Source organism: Protopterus annectens, chromosome 1.part1 (assembly GCF_019279795.1).
Source record: "Protopterus annectens isolate FY-2018-M chromosome 1.part1, PAN1.0, whole genome shotgun sequence".
In the NCBI taxonomy this organism is placed as follows: domain Eukaryota; kingdom Metazoa; phylum Chordata; order Ceratodontiformes; family Protopteridae; genus Protopterus; species Protopterus annectens.
In genome coordinates, this window is record NC_056726.1 from 1,199,024,414 (window position 1) to 1,199,045,848 (window position 21,435).

Sequence of the window (21,435 nt, forward strand, 5' to 3'; positions counted from 1 at the left end):
TGGTTTTATGAGGAGTAAAAATACAAGAATTATGTAAGTTTAATCTATAATTTGCAAATTTTGAAAATTCATATTTTTATTTATTTTTATTTTACATTTGTTGACCGGGATAGTCCAACTGGATGCATGTCCATTTTCAGCGGAGGCCCGGGGAGAAAAGCTCCAAGGGTAAGGAGATACAGCATTAGATAATACCAGTATTACATATTACAAACAGACTATTTACAGAGATTACATAAGTAAGCAAGTTAAACAAGTTCCACAGGTTACAGTTAATCCTGAGCACAAGTCAGGATTAAATTAAATTACACAGTAAACTGGTTAACAGATTTTTACACATTCTAGAGAGAGTTAGCCAGGCTTGATACATTGACATAGTTAAGTGACAAATGTTGTTTGAGTCTAGTTTTAAATTGACCTAAGGTGGAAAGTAAGGTAATATCAGCTGGAAGAGAGTTCCAGGATCTACTTACAGAGTTTGCAAAGAGAGAATCACCGGCTGTGTTATTAATTTTGCTAGTCTGAATTAATAGTTTGTTAGAGGATCGAAGCGGTCTAGGATTGTTATAGGGAGTGATAATATTTTTAAGTGCAGGAATATTGTCCGGATTATAGAGGATTTTATAGGCCATAATCAGTTGGTTATACATATTGTCTGAAGTAGCTTTCCAGAATCCTCATCAGGACCAATTAAATATATATTTAAATCATCTGCAAAAGTAGTTAATGGTATTTTAAAATTTAAAGGAGAGAGAACAATGTAATTGGCAGATTTGGTTAGATCTACAAATAAAACTTCAATATATACGTTAAAATAACAGAGAGAAAGAGGACAACCTTACCTTGTCTTACTCCATTTTTATGTATAAGAGGTTCTGAAACCCATTTTATAGATAGCGGGGTATAACGGTGGTGCATTTGTATTTATTTATTTTGTTTTTTTTTTAAGTACGATTTAAAAACATTTCATCCCGGTTAAATCGGAGTAACAAACGATTTCATCTACTTAGTTATAGCGTAGGAGAAATTCATTACAGCTAACTTGGAATAACACAATTTTCATCATCTTTGGGTTACTCCACCCGGAGGTGTACAGGCTGTGAAAAGATAAATTAATACAACTAAATACTGTGCATTGTTAATATATGCAAATGCAGAGGAGAAACAACTCAAAACACTTTTGTTGAATTACATTTACTATTCTACAGACCTTTTCTGGCAGAACTGTTAGACGTGAAACTCGCATCAGTAACTGTTCCCTTTGCCTTACTTTGTGAATTCTAGCAAGGTGTCTGATTTGCAAAATGCTTGAAGAGTCTGAGAGGATAAAATGTGATTCACTGCCATAATTTTTTCACTTTTTTACATAAACATCTGAACTTTGTACGCCTAAGTACGACTGAACATGTCATTTTAGTGCATAAACTAGTTAATTAGGTTAGTGCATTATAGCATCAGGTGTTAAAAATTCAATGATTTGTACACCTGCCTATTAGGTAAGAAAACTGGCTCTCTTTTCCACCATTAGACATTTACATTAATATATCAGTAAATGCACAACTACGTGTCACCTTAACAGTCGAGAGCTCAACTGGATACAATATGGCACAATCTCTTAGAATAATGAACATCATAATATGACACTATTAATCCAGACTTCCGTTAATACACACGGTGTGAAGAAAATGTAGTCTGATAATTAGAATGCATAGCCACTGTTCGTAGAGCTTATAGTTTTGTCAAAAATTCTTTGAGACCAGACAATAGCCGATGGCATTTGTGTCAGTAACGGATACATGTAGACGTAACCGGTGGGAGCATTATACAAAACACAGTGCCAATAACTTACCCTCCTTCCTTATCAGTCGTATAGATAGTATAAAATAAATTAAGTTGAATGGCTCCTAACTAGGATATTTGACACTACTGGCTTGTGGAATGAACGGTTGAGTAACAGGGGTGGTCGTCATTGCCGAATACATGCCCCTACCAGGCGTCACAAGTCCCACCTGCACTAACTTCCGAAATGACCTTGAACGACGTGACTTAACTTACTCCAAACTATATGCTAACTGCACTCAGTACAATAGTGAGGGAACACTGCACGTCGTCAAAATTATCTGTGCAGATGTCCTGGGTCTCAGAGACACAGCATTGTCATGGATAGAAAACAAGGACTGTCGTGCCTCCATCATTCCTTCATTGCAGGGTTTGAGGTTGCCATCATGCGTCGGGTATCTATCGTGCATGCGAAGGGGTGGGGGACATTAATGTAGGCTGAGCTGCTACCCTCTTCTTGCAACCTTATGAATGGGGTGTTAGCTTCTTGTTATGGTTGTCCTGTTCTGGAAGCGTCCCCATTTCCCTAATACTATCTGTTAAAATGACCACAAAAGAAGTAAAACACAATATCCCTGCTTTCCGGAGCCTAGGATTTATTTGGGCACAGCAGATCATACAGGCACGTACTCAGTCCTCATCACATATTCACCAGCATTGCCCAGTGGCTTTTCCCACAGCATCCCATTAACCATGTATGGAAAATGCTGGCCACCTAAAAAGGCGACACCACAGTGTAACAGGTGCATTAGTCACAGTATTTCGGTTTCACTAGGCAGAGCCAAGATCAATTTGCTGCTAATTATTTTCAAACCTATCATTTTAACTTACTGATACAGGCAACTGGTTATAAGTTACTACTCCCAGCTATTGTATCTTATGAAGAAACTGGATCAATTATTTACAAGAAAACCAAGAATGAAATCTTCCTCTGAAAAATCCTATCAGTTTTCAAACCAATGGAAATGAAAGCGCTATTATACAATAACCCCCCCCCCCCCAACCAAAAAAATAAAGAGATCTGATAAGACCCCTCTGTTAAGGATATGTCACTTTTCATTAAATCAACAACTTTGTCCACGTTGGTTGATTACCTGATTTTATTGCATAGATAGTAAAGCTACGATACCCCTCCCATCATTTCTAAAGGAGTTCCCAAGCGTAAAGTTCCTGTGTTGTATAATCCTGTACTTTGCCAGGAAATACAAAGCCATTCCTACATCTGTCATTTTCAGTGAGGTTTCCTGAATTCTTACTCACAGACACTCCTTTTTAGTAATAATGTACGGGTAGCGTTATCTAGTATAGCTGCAATGTGGTCCTAGCGACTGCATAACAGTAAAAAAAAATGATATTTTTCATCCAAGTATGAAGTTACTATTCAGTGCATGGTCAAATTCGGATAATGTCTTAGTAGACGAGGACATGATCATATTGACGGTTTCTTGTTAGCATAGGGTTCCCCCCTTTACTACATAAAAAATGTATCTATATTTTATATCTATATCTGCATCTATAAGTATATCTATGTCGATATATATATATATATATATATATATATAGAGCATTGGCGAGAGTGTGTCTGCGTGTGTATAATTATAGGCATATGTGTACATACACACACACACACACACACACACACACACACACACACACACACACACATATTTATATTTGTTTAGCTGTCCACACACACACACACACACACACACACACACACACACACACACACACATCCGACCATGAAATGTGTTTTGAATCTTTACTACTTGCCAGTATATTCCGGGTGCAGGGACAAGTCTTAGCCTCTAAGTGATGTAATGTAGGGTACCAGAAAGCAAAGAAATGCTTAACAGTTCTGGAACACTTATTAACACACAGTGAATGAATGGTATAGCACTTTTGGTCTTGTGAAAACAAACACGAGGTGAATAAATAAAGTAGTGCTTTTGGTCTTAGGAGAACATTTCCGGACTAACATATATTCACAACTGCCTCTGTACCGGTACGGAGGTGAAATCAAAAAATACCATTTTTATATGTATGCCGTCATAATGCATTCCCACCACTTTACCTATTTCTACTCCCCAAATGTTGCCCCAAAGTAGCCATTTACGATAAATTAATATTATTCAGCTGGAGGGTTGCTACCTTTTCAAATACACAAACTGGAACATTTTTACGGAAATATACGATTTTTGCAGGACAAACCAGTTCCACCACCAGCAGAAAAAGTTGAACACTTTTTACCCCAACATAAAAGCTTCCTATCTTTGACTTTGAGTTATTCTGTTGCTACGTACACTATTAAGGTGTTTCAGATACAAAATAATTATTTAATACAACTTTATGAAGAAATTTAGGAAGTATTTTTTGTCTCAAAATTGTTGAAGATTTGATATTCTTCATGTTGTATCTTCACTGGACACAGCAGTCCAATTAAGGATTATACCGTACAAATAGGGACAGGTGGCAACCCTTGATGCTGCTATCATAAATACGTTTTAGAAGAGCAATTCCACCTCTATGAAAGGTTAGGCAGATGTCATCATGGGTGTAAGTCATGACTTAGATGCTCAGAAGAAAAAAACGTTGTATAATCTCTCTCACTTATATGTATATATACGTATAGGTGTATATGTAGATATGGGCGTGCGCGCGCACACACGGTATGTGTACATACAGTATAATCACACACACGCGCGTTCCTATATATACAGTTTGTGAGATTTTATACATATGCATACATACACATTATCATATGTGTGTGTGTGTGTTTGCGAAAACTTATTAATATATAGGTATCTTATATAATACACACACACACACATATACTTCACACACGCATATGAGAGACAGGAATCAGTCCCAGTCCATGTAATCATAAAAGGCTGCAGAGAAAATACAAAGGCAGAAATTGCTTTAAAAAGTCAGCGGTCACTATATCACCCACCCTGCATGCACTGGTTGATAAACATAAAGATAGAGAAGGATTTGCTGACTCACGGTGTACTTGTAGCCTTACAAAAACGACACACGTATATACACACACACACACACACACACCTGCGTAAAAAAGTTGTTGGATTAACTCAACAGGCAAATGTTTTTGTTAAACGAGACACATGTTAACATGTGCAATAGACCTTCAGATGTTAACAAATGCAATAATTACCCTGGTATTGTTTTCATTTACCCGGTTTCATTGTGCGATCAGCGTACTGTTAAGCAACACTTGCTGCTGGTAATATATGCTGATGTGCTTCTTGAATGAAGACAACACGCCTGTGGACCTGATCAGATGCTCTCGCCCCTCCCTCTCTCCTACACCAAAGCCTTTCATTTAATTGCCCCAGCCCATGTTGTTCCTTCAGGAGAAGAAGGCACGCGCCTAAGTGTATAGAGCGAAGTGACCCGCCACCCGCAGATTCGGGCGCTGGAGTTAGAGGGAGCTCTGTGCTGCACCGTGGGGCACGGCGCTCCGCTATGATTTGCGATCCCAGCTGAATGTTAATGACCCTTTCTCTGGCTTTCCCTTTCTCTCTCTCTCCCTCCCTCCAAGTAAAACAGGCAGCTTCAGGTCTGAAAAGACAGGAGAAAGAACATGTTGCTCACAAGGGAAGCAACTGGCTGACAGCAGCTTACTAACACGCAAACGGAGGAGAAAGGCAACCCTACAAATTTGGGGAGAACCAATAATCCACTAACCATAATCGATATCTAATCGATATCAGCAGCCAGGGTAAATAAGCTATAATGTCAAAGACAGACTAGAGGTCATTGACTTATTTTGGAGCCCCGTATATTTATCAGTTTGACCAATCACACTCATTTTTTTTCTGACAGAAATTGCAGGGTCTAAATTATTATAGGGTAACGATAGTGTGGATCTGATACAGAAATACGGAAAAGGAGAGAAGAGGAGCGACTGGGGTGGAATACTGAACAACTTTGTAATGCAACATGTGTGAAAAAATAAATCGTTGCTTTGCTTGAGCTGCTTGGGGGCTCCAACCTTGAGATGTGTCTGCCGCGACAAATCATTAAATGGAATATTGAGTGATGGAAGGGGTGTAATCTTGATCTGCACAGACTCCCCACTTGCACGGTAAAGGAAGAAAAAATATATATGCAATCTTTTCGAAATACTAGAAGCGGTAGAAGTACCGGGCATCCTCAAGGTGAAAGGAAAAAGGGTGCTGTGGCGAGCTTGTACAGAAGGGGGACGTGCCCCAACAGGAGCGTCTGTTTTCCTTTTGGAGATAATTAACTCCAGAGTGACAGGTCCCTATGCCAAGGTAAGAAATAATCAGTTTTATTTTCAGTATGAAATAAACACTACAGGCTTTGAAAGTTTTGTTTCTGGTAGTACGCAGCAGAACTCAGCCTAGGTATAGGATATGCTAGCTTCTACAACTCGTATTTTCCTTTGTTTAGCATGTTCCTGACCTCACAATATTGGTGTGTGTGTGTGTGTGTGTGTGTGTGTGTGTGTGTGTGTGTGTGTGTTTGTGAGAGAGAGAAAGACAGAGAGAGACAGACTTTCTCAAAATATATAATCAATCACTCTATAATCAATTTCTGCAACAAATATATAATTCCCTACACATAGAATGAGGAAGACCTGATTGATACTGTTGTCAATGGTTTTACAACAGCATACAGTATGACATCACTGTGCATGTCATAATAGTGAGGGAAGGCAGGACATTTGTACATTGTACAAGGACAGACATCCCATCTTTATGGTGCTCAGTACTGATGGGCAAAGGCAGAATTGGACTGGTTCCTTGGAATACCAGGGCATTTCTAGGTGCTGCACTCCTCCTTTCCAGGAGGCAGTCTCCTAAACTTCATAATGTTTGTATTTTACCTAGTGAATTGAAATGGAATGTTAATTAGAGATTTATGGGGGAGTCCACCGTATGTTATGACAATCCTGCATGTGTGTGTGTGTGTGTATGTGTGTGTCTGTGTGTGTGAGAGAGTGAGTGAGAGACAGGCAGGCAAAGACAAAGAAGTTGGGAGGGTGGCCTAATGGTTAAGGTGTTTGCCTTACAAACACAAGGTGCAGGGTTTGAGTCTCACAAGGGATAATTGGCTAAGCTTAAAATGGCTCGCAAGGGCAGTTAGCTTAGTACTAATCTATGAACCTATGAACTTCAGTGGGTATAAAGTTGCTTAACAGTTAATAGCACATCACATCATCAATGTGAAACCATGCCTGTCTTGAGTAAAATTGTGTGTGTGTGTGTGTGTGTGTGTGTGTCGGTTGGTGGGGGGTATCGATTAAGTTTCCCTATACCTGGTAAAAGCAACACACACATTGTTTCCTGTAGACAGAGTATGTAACTGCTCGTTCTTAACAATAATATCTTTATTTGCATGATCATAGTAAAGTTTGCATTTATTCTACCATGCATTCTGTATGCTAAATTTGTTTGTATCATACATCAACTAAATGCCCTGTTGTTGATAGGACATAGGGGTTTAAGATTTAGTGCTGCAGAAGAGGCATATGCTAAGTGCAGGTTATGATCACCACTATTTATCCTTTCTTTTCCTTTTCTTTGAATCACTGTTCAACATTTTTGGTTACAGTGGATTTCGTGCATGCTTCATGAATGAATTGGAGTTTTTGTTTCTCTGTGCAGCATCATGTACTGACAAGTGTAAGAAACTGTAGAGATAGAACAGAATGTAAAAATGGTTTAAAAGTGGAATACAGTTCATTGGAGTCCTAAAACTTTAAACAACATGCTGCACATCTGATTCATTAATAGTAAAACCACAACAAGCCTACTAGTTTTCTAGTTTTACAACAAATTACAGTAGAACGTCTGATATGATTCAAAAATGAAAAACTAGAATGTACTCAATGGTATGACTGAGTTTGTTTGAAAGAGTAGAAACCTTTTTATGGATATTGGTCTATATTCAAAATTCTGCAAGCATTTTACAGACAAACACATTTTATGTTAATTAGCTGCATTAATTATATGCACATTATGCATTTTTTACAATCTGATATACAATGTGCACAGATGCCAGCTACACTGTACTATGTTAAAACATGGCTTTATTTTAAGCATACATGGTATGCTGTATACAGTAACCAAATTTAATTTTGTATGTGTGGTGTATATGTAGGTGTTTGTGTACATGTTTGCATGCAAATGCATTCTTTCCAAACAAATTTTAAAATGCATTATTTTTGTACTCAACATTTAGTTAAGTAAATGCTGTTATAGTTAACTAATATGTGACTGCATGAAAGTTTGCATATGTGATGATTCTTCAGAGCACCAGGTTCAGTTCTACAAGCAATTTTACAATCTAATTAGTGTATATATATATATATATATATATATATATATATATATATATATATATATATAGATATATATCAGTCAATTTACAGTTACATCTGTGAATTTTAAGAAACACCAGTAATTTTATATGATTGATGGTTACTAGGCAAAAATGCACAGAGGTAACAGGTTAAACAAAGAAGCTATGAACTAACTTTATATGGCGAGTACTTAAAGTATCACCTGCAGAGGCTAAAGAATCATGCTGCTTGACTAAAATGTTAATTAACAACGTAAATGACACACGCTGCTTTTTAAAGAAGGCAGTTGTGTTTAATGGGTTTTAGCTTGTAAACAATGCAGACACACAGACACACACACGCACACACACACACACACACACACACACACACACACACACACACACACACACACACACGCACACACACACACACACACACACACAATACAGGTGCTCTTGCTTTGTAAATGCATTATAAGGCATATACAAATGCATCCTCAATATTTGTTTAGTTTAAATGTCAGCATATCAACTGACATGCATTAAGCAAATGAGCATATGATTTTATATGAAACTTTTTGCAGCTGTGAGTGCATGTACAGTGAAGACATCATTTCATTGTTTAATCTAAATGAGCTTTGTTGTAGATGTTTTTAATAAGATCATATTTCCTTTATTATATCTGCTGAATTGTAAATGAATACCTGTATTACGAGAGAATGCTAGAGACTTAAGAGTACTGATTCAGACAGCATGAGGGCTGTATACAATATAGGTAAATGTACTTGTGGCGATGTACACTGTAGGACAGAAACCATAATTCTCATGTCTTACATGAAGTACTTTACACATTGTGAGGAGTCATGTCGTGTGTGTGTGTGTGTGTGTGTGTGTGTGTGTGTGTGTGTGTGTGATACTTTTGAAAACCTAGAAATGGCATTTGTCATGTCATTTCTGAGCACAGGACTTGTTGTGGTACTGTTGTAGTAATTTAGATTTTGTATGGATTGGTAGTGCCCACTGTCAGGTTGTATCCCCCAAATTTGTATGTTTGTGTTTGTGCACCAGCACTGATTCACTGTATGTGGTGTTTTCTCTTTTCTCTGTAGGCGTGTGACCTTGCAGTTAGAATATATGGTCAATGGGTGTGTGGGGGGTCTAAGCATCCCACATGGAGTGTGGGGAGCTGCCTCTGCAAAAAATAAGTATTTTGTGATATATATCTAAATGCTTTTGATGCAATGGCTTTTCAGTGAAATGTAGTTTCAAGCATTTTTCAGCCATGTGGCTTTCAGTCAGATGTACCTCCAATGAAATGTACTAGTATCGTGCATTAATAAAAACTGTGTAATATCTACATATATATATATATATATATATATATATATATATATATATATATAGATATATATATAGATATATATATATAGATATATAGATATATAGATAGATATATGTATAAATATATATTGGTTGCCTGAGGGCAACATTTTATTTAAAAGTGGTGTATTTTGATGAACTCTTGATTCTGTATGCCACATGGCATCTGTAATGATCAGTATATAATATTATATATTTAGTGTCATAGACTGGCCAACATTTTGATATAAGTTATGCACTGTACATATCTGTATTTGTGTTTATTGTATCTATGAGTCTTGCATATTCATAGGGTATTCATATAGGAGCATATACTTCATGTGGAACTGCATAATGTGCCTAATGAACACAAGTACGTATGGGTTTCCTCAATGTAAATTATTTTGGAAAGTGCATAATTTGCATGCTCCATGAGTAGTCTGGGATATGTGCAAAAATCATTTAGACATGCATGCATGCATTACATGATCACTTGTACCCAAAGTACAATTGCTTTATTACTATGTGCAAAAACTATATACATGTTGAAATAAAACATAACAGACAAGTCCAGTGTATTTGTGCTTTTCATGTTTGTACTTAAATGCATGTGAGCTAAATTTCCATATTAGTTCTCAAAATTATCGACAGAATGTGTAACATTATGACTATTATACTGACATAAGTTACATTTGATTTGCATAAGCTGCATGCAGTGGTGTACATATACTGCATTTCATTAAAGGCATTATTGTATTCCATAGTTTGTTGAAATATCATAGCTACTGAAGATGCACACTGCAACAATAAATACAAAGACAGGGAAACAGGGAATAGAAAATAAGCAGAAAGGATGAGTGGTCAGAGCTGACCACAGCTGCTAAATGAATGATTCTTCTAAGAATACATGCGCAAAGAGATGCTTTTTAAGTGCATTTCTTTAATGAAGCATGTGCAGGGGATTAAGTCATTTCTTTCACCGAGCAAATGATCGCAAATGAAGTCTAAACTCTTATATATGGTGATGGTAATGTGACCCAGTGGGATTTGCGATGTAATTATTAGGGAAATGAAGGGAGAACTAGCAACACAGTTACAATGGATATAAAAAGTTTACACACCCCTGTTAAAATGCCAGGTTTTTGTGATATAAAAAAATAAGACCACAATAAATCATTTCAAAACGTTTCCCACCTTTAATGTGACCTATAACCTGTACAATTCAAATGAAAAACAAATCTGTTAGGGGAAAAAAAATATAAAAAAAATAAATAAAAAAAAACGTACAATACCTTGGTGCATAAGTGTTCAAACCCTTAAACTAATACTTTGTTGTGTGTGCACACTCTTAAACTAATACTTTGTTGAAGTACCTTTTGATTTAATTACAGTATTCAGTCTTCTTGTTAGGAGTCTATCAGCATGGCATATCTTGACTTGGCAATATTTGCCCACTCTTCCTTGCAAAAGCACTCCAAATCTATCAAATTGCGAGGGCATGTCTTGTGCATAGCCCTCTTCACGTCACTCCACAGATTTTCTATTGGATTTAGGTTGGGTTCTGGCTGGGCTATTCCACACCTTTAATTTTCTTCTGTTGAAGCCATTCTTTTGTTGATTTGGATGTATGCTTGGGGTCATTGTCATGTTTAAAGGTGAAATTCCTCTTCATGCTCAACTTTCTAGCAGATGCCTGACGGTTTTGATCCACAAGTGACAAGTATATGGAACTGTTCATAATTCCCTCCACCTTGACTAATGCCCCAGTTCCAGCAGAAGAAAAGCAACCCCAAAGCATGATACTGCCACCACCATGCTTCATCACAGGGATGGTTTTCTTTTTGTGATGCAAAGTGTTGGTTTTATGCCAAATGTACCTTCTGGAATTGTGGCCAAAAAGTTCAACATTGGTCTCATCAGACAATAACACATTTTCCACATGCATTTGGAAGACTTGATGTATTATTTTGCAAATTTTAGCTGGGCCTAAATGTTTTTCTGTGTAAGAAAAGGCTTCCATCTTGCAACCCTACTGCATAGTCCAGATTTATGGAGAATATGGGAGATTGTTGTCACATGTAGTACACAACTAGTACTTGCCAGAAATTCCTGCAGCTCCTTCAGTGCTGCTGTAGGTTTCTTGGCAACATCCCTGACCAATTTTCATCTTATCATTTAATCAATTTTGGAGGGACGTCCAGTTCTTTGCAACGTCACTGTTGTCCCATATTTTCTCCACTTTTGGATGACTGTCTTCACTGTGTTTCATGGTATATCCAATGCTGTGGAAATGTCTTTGTACCCTTCTCCTGACTGATACCTTTCAACAATGAAATCCCTTTAATGCTTTATATGTTCTCTGCAAACCATGGCTTTTGCTGTAGCAGGCAACCAAGTAAATGTCAGGAATATCCTACTAGGACAGCTGAACTTTATTTGGGGTTAATCAGAGTCTCTAATTGATGGCAGGTGTGTAGCCAAGAAGACTGACTGCTGTAATTAAATCAAAAGATGCTTCAACAAAGTATTAGTTTAAGGGTGTGCATGCTTATGCAACTAGCGTATTGTAGGTTTTTTATTTTTTATATATTTTTCATCTAACAGATTTGTTTGTTTTTCAATTGAATTGTACAGGTTATATGTCACATTAAAGGTGGGGAAAGTTTTGAAATGATTTATTGTGGTCTCATTTTTTATATCACAAAAACCTGCCATTTTAACACGGATGTGTAAACTTTTTATATCCACTGTACATTTTTCGGTTAATCCTGAGATGATAGCTAATTTCCCATGGATCTAGAACTTCCCATGGACTAGAAAAGATCATGTGCAATTTTCATTCAAACAAGAATAATATAATAACAGTTTTCAACTCAATAAGCACAACGGCTTTCCAGAAATATGCTGAGGACATGGCCTATCTTGTCTTAATCAAGTAGTTTAATACACTACCACAGGAAAGGTTATTAAACAATTAGACAGACATGGAATGAGTCATTTGTTGGTAGCATGGACATAACATTCCACACCATAACATAACATAATATAACATTATATAACATAACATTATATAACATAACATTACATGACATTACATAACATAACGTAACACAACATAACGTAACATAACATAGCGTAATATAACATGGCGTTACATAACATAATGTAACATAACACAACAGCATAACATAGCATAATATAACATAACATAAGACACGCTAGACAGCAGAATGGAAGGGAAAATAATGAATGGATTATGCAGTGATGAAAGATTTGGTGTTGGTGAGATACTTAATGCTTTACTACCACCACCTGTCCTTTTCAATAGGTATATATGTCATGCTGAACACTGTTAATGGCTCATTAGATAACACATTCACTTTTGGAGGTAGGTTGTATGTTGTAGCACCCCACCACCTGCATTGATTTGTGTTTAAATAGTGACATTGTCCAGCAATGTGGTGGTAGTGCTGAATTTGTGAAGTACTGTCATTCTAAAAGGATGTTAAACAGAAGTCACCATTGCCTGAGTCAAAGATAGTTCAGAGGGTTGTGTGTGTGTAAGAGATCCTTCTACACCCACTGAAAAAGTTCAAGGGTATATCAATAGTGTTCTGCCAATATTTTCCCTAAGCAGTGTGAATATCATCTTGGGTTTTCCCCTAAAATAAGCTATGCTTCATATTAATAAACAAGTAAATAGAAAAAATCTGAAATGAAAAGTTTGACATAGAGGTTTTTATTCATTTGTGAGCTTTATAACTGAATTTGTTACTATGGACTCTCTATCAGTGAGCTTAAAGACATCAAGGGTAATGGTAAAAGCAATATATATGGTCAGTTTTCTCCAAATAGATGGTGACCAGGATTGAACTGCAGACCCTGGAGTTGTACAGCAGAGATCTGAACTCTTGAGCAACGGTTTTACATAAGATGCCCCAGAGTACAATGAAACCAGGTTTCACAATTCAAATGGATACTATTATTAAAGAAAACATATTCAACAGCAACAATGTAGCACAAAAGTAAGACAGTTTTTTTTCTGAGATTTGGCTGGTTAAGTAAAATGTACAGTATAACAAATGAGTGGGGGTTCACGGGTACACTTTGTTGCCAGAACTGGCCTTACCTGCTCTGAGAATCCAAATTTGTATGCTTATGTGCTTCTGTAGGTATGATGTTTGGTATATTGTATAAGGATATATTCATGCTTGTTATGTTACTGCCCTTAATTTTTTTTCACCAATTTTATGGACGTAAATATTATTTTACTAAATAAGTGTAATACAATAGCATGGTGTTTATATGCAATGGATCTGTGGTGATACACGCTCTGTCTCTTTATGTCTCGATGTTCTTATCAACATCTACAGATCTATAGATAACTTTGTCTTTATTTCTGTCTATCTATCTATCTATCTATCTATCTATCTATCTATCTATCTATCTATCTATCTGTCTATCTATCTATCTATCTGTCTATCTGTCTGTCTATAGTCATACATGAGCTATACAGTGGGTAGTGGGATTTTGCCTATTCTTCACAGTTTTGCAATCTCAGAGTTGATATGTATAATTAGTAGGGGATATGGCGGTGCAGGTGCCCCCCTGCATAGGATCATAGTAGGTTACTAGGCTATTGGCCTTGAGCCTTTATAAGCCTAGTCAAGAGTTTAGCCCATTTTTAGAAAATGTCATTTATTCTGATTGAGTTTTGACCATTTGATATAGTGTATGTTGATTCAGTGAGTCAGCAAGGTAGTGAAATCTACATACATACATACATACATATAGATATATTCATCAAGCTTGAATGAATGCATAGATATAAAGGCAAGGTTTTTAGCAAACTGATAAAGTTAAGGATTATTGGGTTTATCTGTGTTTTCACATTATCTTGTTTAATGCATGCCACTTCTTTCTGATGGATATGTTCATGACGTTTATTTCTCAAACAGAATTTTTTTTCTACATTTTCCCCACATGCCAGTTGATTGCTCAGTGAGACACAACTCATCTGATATATTTCTTGGGAATTTCAGCTGGGATCAGGGCAAGAGCTGCTCCAAGTGAGTTGTCATTCATGCATGCTGTTTATGCCCTCTCCAGCATCCCAGCAATGAGAGTGTTTGTAAAGCCCAAACTTTACCTCTAGGTAGATCATATGTCATCGACATCAATACAGAGGCACACAAAGCCTTCACCATGTGAGCTCACACTTTCTGAAACCTGTGTTGAAGTCATCCATTAGAAGGTGGTTTATTGAGCCTGATACCTGCCCCCAGCCTCCTCACCCTCCTCCAACACACTGTAGCAATGCACAACTGACTCCACACTACCCTCTACTTCTAGGATGAGATGCTAATCAAAATCAAGTCACCTGGGCTATTGTCAGGGCTTTATCCCTTGGTAACACCAGAACTTGTATAAGGCAATTGTTTATTAGCATTTGAAAAGCATGACATAAGCACAAGGAGACATGATATCATGATATGGCATTTGATGAACGAGCAACATCGCCCCCAATGGGATACATGCTGATTGCATGCAGCTACCTACTACTGACCATTAAGACAATTCTTTAATGAGACAAATAAATATAGTGAATTCTATTCTGCAAGGCTGTTTTTACAGTAACAGTTTAAATTATTTTGTAGCAAGCTTATGGCTATAAATGTACCCTCATGATCCCTGTCCACTTACTAAAAAATTCAAAACATAAAAAAGGATTATAGCACTTTCTGAACAAAGTCCACTACTTATCATAATTGAATGTTTAAATATAAACCTGTGCCAGCAATGTATGTTGGAATATTAATAATAAGAACTCTTCTTATAGGTGACAAAATATTGCCCTTCCACCTCTGTCAGGTAAATAATGTGAAGTGGAACAGATATCTTGGAATTTACTTATTTAAAATGATTTTATAATCTAAAATATCAGAATGTATAAAATGCAAAGAATTGGCATGAATAACAGATGTTGTATTTACATTTTTTGCGCTTATTAATTTCTCTCTGAGTACTGTACAATGATTTTAAATTGCACGGGCCGAGGCATTGTGATATTATAGTACCTTGTCCAGCGTTTGAATCACATCTGGAATATTTGTGACAGCGTTTGTTTTACAGTCTCATGACACTCATGAATTAGGAATGTTTCTGGGGTATTGGTGGATATTTTCCATATGGTGCCTTATGTCGGTAACTTTGTATAAATGCACAACTCGGGATTGCTTCAAATTACTTGGGTCTGGTCTTTTAGGGATCAGGCGTCAAATGTCAGTGGAGTGATGATAGCAATGCAAGAGGAGGGCTCTCTGATTTAACTATATAGTGCTTCAGTTCCATTACAATATAAAAAGTGTGACCCGTTTCAATGGGGGATGCTTAGACCTGTTTCATGGGGTGCTCAAGCAAGCTGGAAAATATTGAACATTTAATGACTATTCACTATGAGTTCTTTTAACATGCTTAATGAATTATCACTTGTGACTTAGACAAACTTAAATCTATATAAAAGTAATCAAACAGTATTACTACAACTTTTGCAAACATTATATATCACAGATATTGTTCTATACAATGTAATCGATCCAATATTACATAAACTGTTCAGTTCCTGCCTTCTCGTAAACCTCATTCCTCCTCCAAAACAAATTTTCTGCATGTATTGTTTATACAATTTTAATTTTTTTCTCTGTAATTTACTCCTACCCTTTATTAAAGAGCCCACTTCCAGTTCTATTGTCTGTTATAATATTCACTACTTCAAGTATGGTTGGTTTAGACATTGATTTCTATTTTCTAGTAATTGCTTTTTAGGCAGCCACCAGAATTATACTTAACAAAGCCTTTCTATGTTTAGCCAGTACAGATCCTGTTTCTCAGCTCAAAAAAATAATTTCTTTAGTTGCACTAATTTGCTCACCCAGTATTCCTGACAGAGTACTCTGCAAGGGATTTTTAAAGTCTGCCAACTCATTACACTCCAATAGCATATGCACCCAAGAACATCTTTCTACTCCATCACAGCTCCAACATTTGCCATCTACCTCAGAAAAAAATCTTTGGAGTCTGCTTGGTGTATAAAAGTACCTATGCAAACAATTCCGGGCAAAAATCCAAAATCTTCTAGATCTTGTTGCATATTTGGTATCCATAATATATCCTCACAATGTTTCTTTGTGAATTGCTTATTTAATCTCTCTTCCCAATCTTTTCTGACCTCCACTGATTGATTCCTATAGTTATTCCACAATATTTTGTATGCCCCCACTAATTATCCCCCTTTTAGTAGCAGATTCGGTTCTAGTTTCAACTATAACTCAACCAGTGCAGGTCTTTCATTTAGGACTCCCCCATCCCTTTCTCTTTGCCAATAATCTGATATCATTCCCTGATAAGGATGGCAATTTGTAGCCTGCAGTCCAGATGTCTTCTTGGTATCTTCCCATTCTGTTACCGTTCATTCTCTAATTATTTGTTCCATAAACATTGGTTTCTTTGCCAGCTTCTTCCAGTAAATTCCAGCCTCCTCTTGCCAATTCTCTGTACCCCTAATTTCAGTCATCCCTATTGTTAGAATCTACCTTTTCCATTGCTATGTTGGCTTAATTCTTAGTATACTTTCTGCTGCTTTACTATTCAATCAGTATGGATTGCATCCAGGATTAGATTAAATGTACAATGGTAATAAGAAATGTGTTGCATACAGGATTAAGGCCATGAGCATTAATGAACTATATCCCATACCTCATGGTTTAATTTTTTCAGCCTCCCTTGTTTTACTGTGAGACTGTGAGCAAATCAATTAACAAGATAGTGCTCCTGGGCTAATTCTGAGCAAGGTCCATGTGGGCAAGTGCTCTAACCCAATTAACAAGTGCAGATAGTTAGGCAGGTAGATGGATAAGATAGGAAGGTTACTGGATCAGATAGGTAGATAGACAGGTAGAGAGATAAGTGAACAGATAGGTAAGTAGGTAGAAAGTCAGATAGGTAGATAGATGAGATAATGAGAGGGAGAGAGAAAGAGACAGTGAGAGAGATAGCTAATCTGATTGGTAGATAGATGGATAGATAGAAAGACAGATAACAGATAGATAGATCTATAGGTAGGTAGATGGACAGATCAGTAGATAGGTAAATAGATAGGTAGATAGACAGGTAGATATATTAGACAGATAGATAATAGATAGATAGGTAGATAGATAGATAGATATATAGATAGATAATAGATAGATAGATAGATAGATAGATAATAGAGAGATAATAGCTAGATAATAGCTAGATAATAGCTAGATATGTATATAAATAAACCAAACAGTATGTGTATATGACTGTAAATGAGAAGTAAGAGTAGCACCTTTAAACCTAGATAATTGGATGGGCAACCCTAAATTCCCAACTGGTCTGTCGTCTTATTCCCTCCTTAGGGCTAGAGGGAAGTGTCTTGTTAGGCTTGGAATGGTCTGCTGTCTGACTGCCTAGTACTTACCTTTAATTCTATGAAGTGAAGAGAATTACATGCTAAGGCAAACATTGAACCTTGCTTTTTATTTAGATCCAGTGGTGGGTCAAGGACTTTGTTTTGGTGGCTGCAGGGAGAATCATTGTGAAATATTTTAACAACCATGTCCTTAACCTCACAGTACTATCATGGACTACAGTCTAGGCAGTAAAAGCAACGTCAAGAAAAGACAACTATTCCTTCTGCTCTCAACAATATTGATGCTTAGATTTGTACTCACTTTAGAAAAAGGGAAGAAATCAGCTCTGTGGCATCTCAGGGAACTCCTTCTTATGTCTAAAACCTAACAACTCCATGCCCTTGGTTGGCCTCCACATCTTACCGTGCCACACTTCTTTGATTTTCCCTGTCTTTGTATCAGCATGTTCAATGAAAATCATAAGACCCTCAAGACTTCTGTCTTGGGAATGCTTTTATTTTGAGTTTTGATCTCACTTTAGTACTGGGAATCATAGAAAGGGTTGATATGATGCTATATCTATATTCTCTATGACAACATATGGCCCTTTAACAGAAGCTTAATATTTTAAAATACATACACACACACACACACACACACACACACACACACACACACACACACACACACACACACATACATATATGTATGTATATATGGGTCCCCTTTATAACATCAACTTACTATTTCATTGATGTTCAAAACATTGAGCTGAAAACATCATAAGTTTACAATTATGAACTCCCGGAACATCATATTTATTGTCCAGGAAAGTAACCACTTGGCCACCATGGTGAACTTTGCCCTTTCTCCGCTGTAGTTTGATCTTGGAGTTAGTATATTTAAGTGGGGGTGTGGGTATAATTTGCTTCTTATGTTGTGTTATCATTGGTGGCCAACTGGTTACATTCCTGGAGAGGAATATATGTAGGTCGATATATCAGTATATCACGAAACACAGAGGATTTGAAATGGTGACCATCAAAATAACAATCATTTTAGACTGCATCTAAAAGAATAAAAACAACAAAAATTAAAAATGTTTTTTTTTCCAGGAGGGCAAGCCCCCACCACACATACTAATTATATACATCAGTTCCAAGATCACACAACAGCAGGGTAAGGACAAATTCCCTTACCACATGGCACCATGATCCCATAGAAAACACTAGTGGCAAAAACTGCAATGAAACTCATATGAGCATTCACTGTTATTTACAGCCTAAAAACAAAAAACAGCATTCGCTCATATCAGTGCTTGGTATTTCAGACTGTAACAATAAATAAATAAATAAATATATATATATATATATATATATATATATATATATATATATATTTATATCTCGGTTCTATATTATAAGACCAAAAGTGCATATGTGCGACTACTTAAAAGTCGACACAAAATACATGAAACCTAACAATAGCAAATGGGCACGTAATCAAATTTTTCCCTAGGGAAAAACTTATGCAGCCGTTCGCTAAAAAAATAATTTAGCACCATAAACAGGTGGGAGGCCCCCTAACTAAATATACCAACTCCGAGATCACACTGTGGGGAAGAAAAGGGCAACTTCGTAAAGTTGGCCATCTATCTCCTTGTCCTATGACATATTCATTGAATTGCTTAAATGCAATTCGATGAATATGTGTCGCTGTTTCCATATTCGCTAAGAAGCCTTTTCGTGCTTCTAATATAGACGCGTATAGGTTCATAGGTTCATAGGTAGGTACTAGGCTATCTGCTAGAAGGCATTTATAAGCCTAGCCGGAATGTGTTGGCTTTTGATGCCCCCTTAGATTAGTTCCCTGTGCCTCTATCCAGCAGAGCCATTGAAGTGATCCCTGGGGTAAACTTTCTGTTTCCCATCCACTCGTCAAGGTTTCTCTTGAAGAGGGTTAGCGAGGAGCTCTGCCTAATGTAAATTGGAATCCTGTTCCAAAGCATGGGGAGTCTCTGGGACAGGAATCTATCCCTCCAGCATGTCCTATTTATTGTTGTGGTGAGGTTTAGATCCCTGGAGTGTGTGGCTCGAAGGGATATGGTTTTCTTTAGGTGGAGCATGTCCATCAATTCTGGGTTGGACATGGCCTTGTATGTCAGGCAGAGATCACCTCTGAGTAGGCGGTATGCAACCGAGTACAGCTGGAGTTTCTTCAGTTGAGCTGCAAAGGGCATCTGCTTGAGGCCAGTGATGCTCTTGGTGAGGTATTTCTGTGGTCTTTCCAGTTGTTGCAGGTGTCTTGTAAGGTACATCCCAAATGGGGCATTGTACTCTATGATGGGTCTAATGAGTGAAGCATAGAGGGTTCCAATGACCTCTGTCGATCTGGATGCAAACCCTTTTGTGATTAGGTAGGCCACATAGAAGGATTTTCTAACCACTTTGGCAATGTGATTATCAAAGGAGAGGTTACTATCTACTTGGGTCCCCAGATCCCTTATTACGTCTTCCGTATTTAGGGAGCTACCACCTATGTGGTAGTTTGTGGGTACTTTGTTTTTTCCAAAGGGGATGACTATGCACTTTTTGGCATTTAGCTTGAGGCCATGGTTTTGACACCAGGTATCTGTCTCAGTGAGACCCTTTTGGAGGATGTCTGTGTCAGCCGGAGAGTCATTTATAGCCCCTACTTTTCAGTCGTCTGCAAACTTGATCAGCCATAGTCCTCTTGTGCTTGCCTGTACCTCTGAAAAGTATATGCCAAACAGGAGGGGTCCTAGGACTGAGCCCTGGGAGAATGCCACTTGTAATTGGTTTAGAGTCAGACCTAGCTCCCGCAACTCTTACCATGTGGGTTCTGTCAGTGAGCCAGCTGGCAACCCATCTTGTGACGTAGGGTTTTATGTTCAGGCTGGTGAGCTTGTCTATAAGACCTGAGTGGGGAATGTCGAAGGCCTTTGCGAGGTCTAGGTAAGATGTGTGGACCACCTTTCCCTCATCTAAAGCCTTGGTAACTGTCTCAAAGAAGTCCACCAAGTTTAGGAGGAATGATCTGCCCTTAACAAAGCCGAACTGCATAGGGTCCAGTGTTTGGGGGTTTCCAATGTCTCTGTTAATGAGATCCATGATGATGCACTCCATAGCTTTGCAGACCAAGCTAGTCAGGCTTATAGGGCAATAGTTCCCTGGGTCCGTTGTGGCTCCATCTTTGTGGAGTGGAATAACCATTGCTGTGCACCACTCTGTGGGCACATATCCCATGGAGAGGTTGAGTTTAAACAGTGTGTTTAGGTGAGGGGTTAGTTTGTCTTTGAGCTTATGTAGGGTGCAGCCTGGGACACCATCTGGTCCCATTGATGCTGTGTTTTTGGCTTTGGAGAGGGCTGTTTTAACTTGAGTGTCTCTGATTTCAGGGACTCTACATTCTTCTGGTATGGTTATGGGCCCTTTTGTGGGTAAGAGGGGGG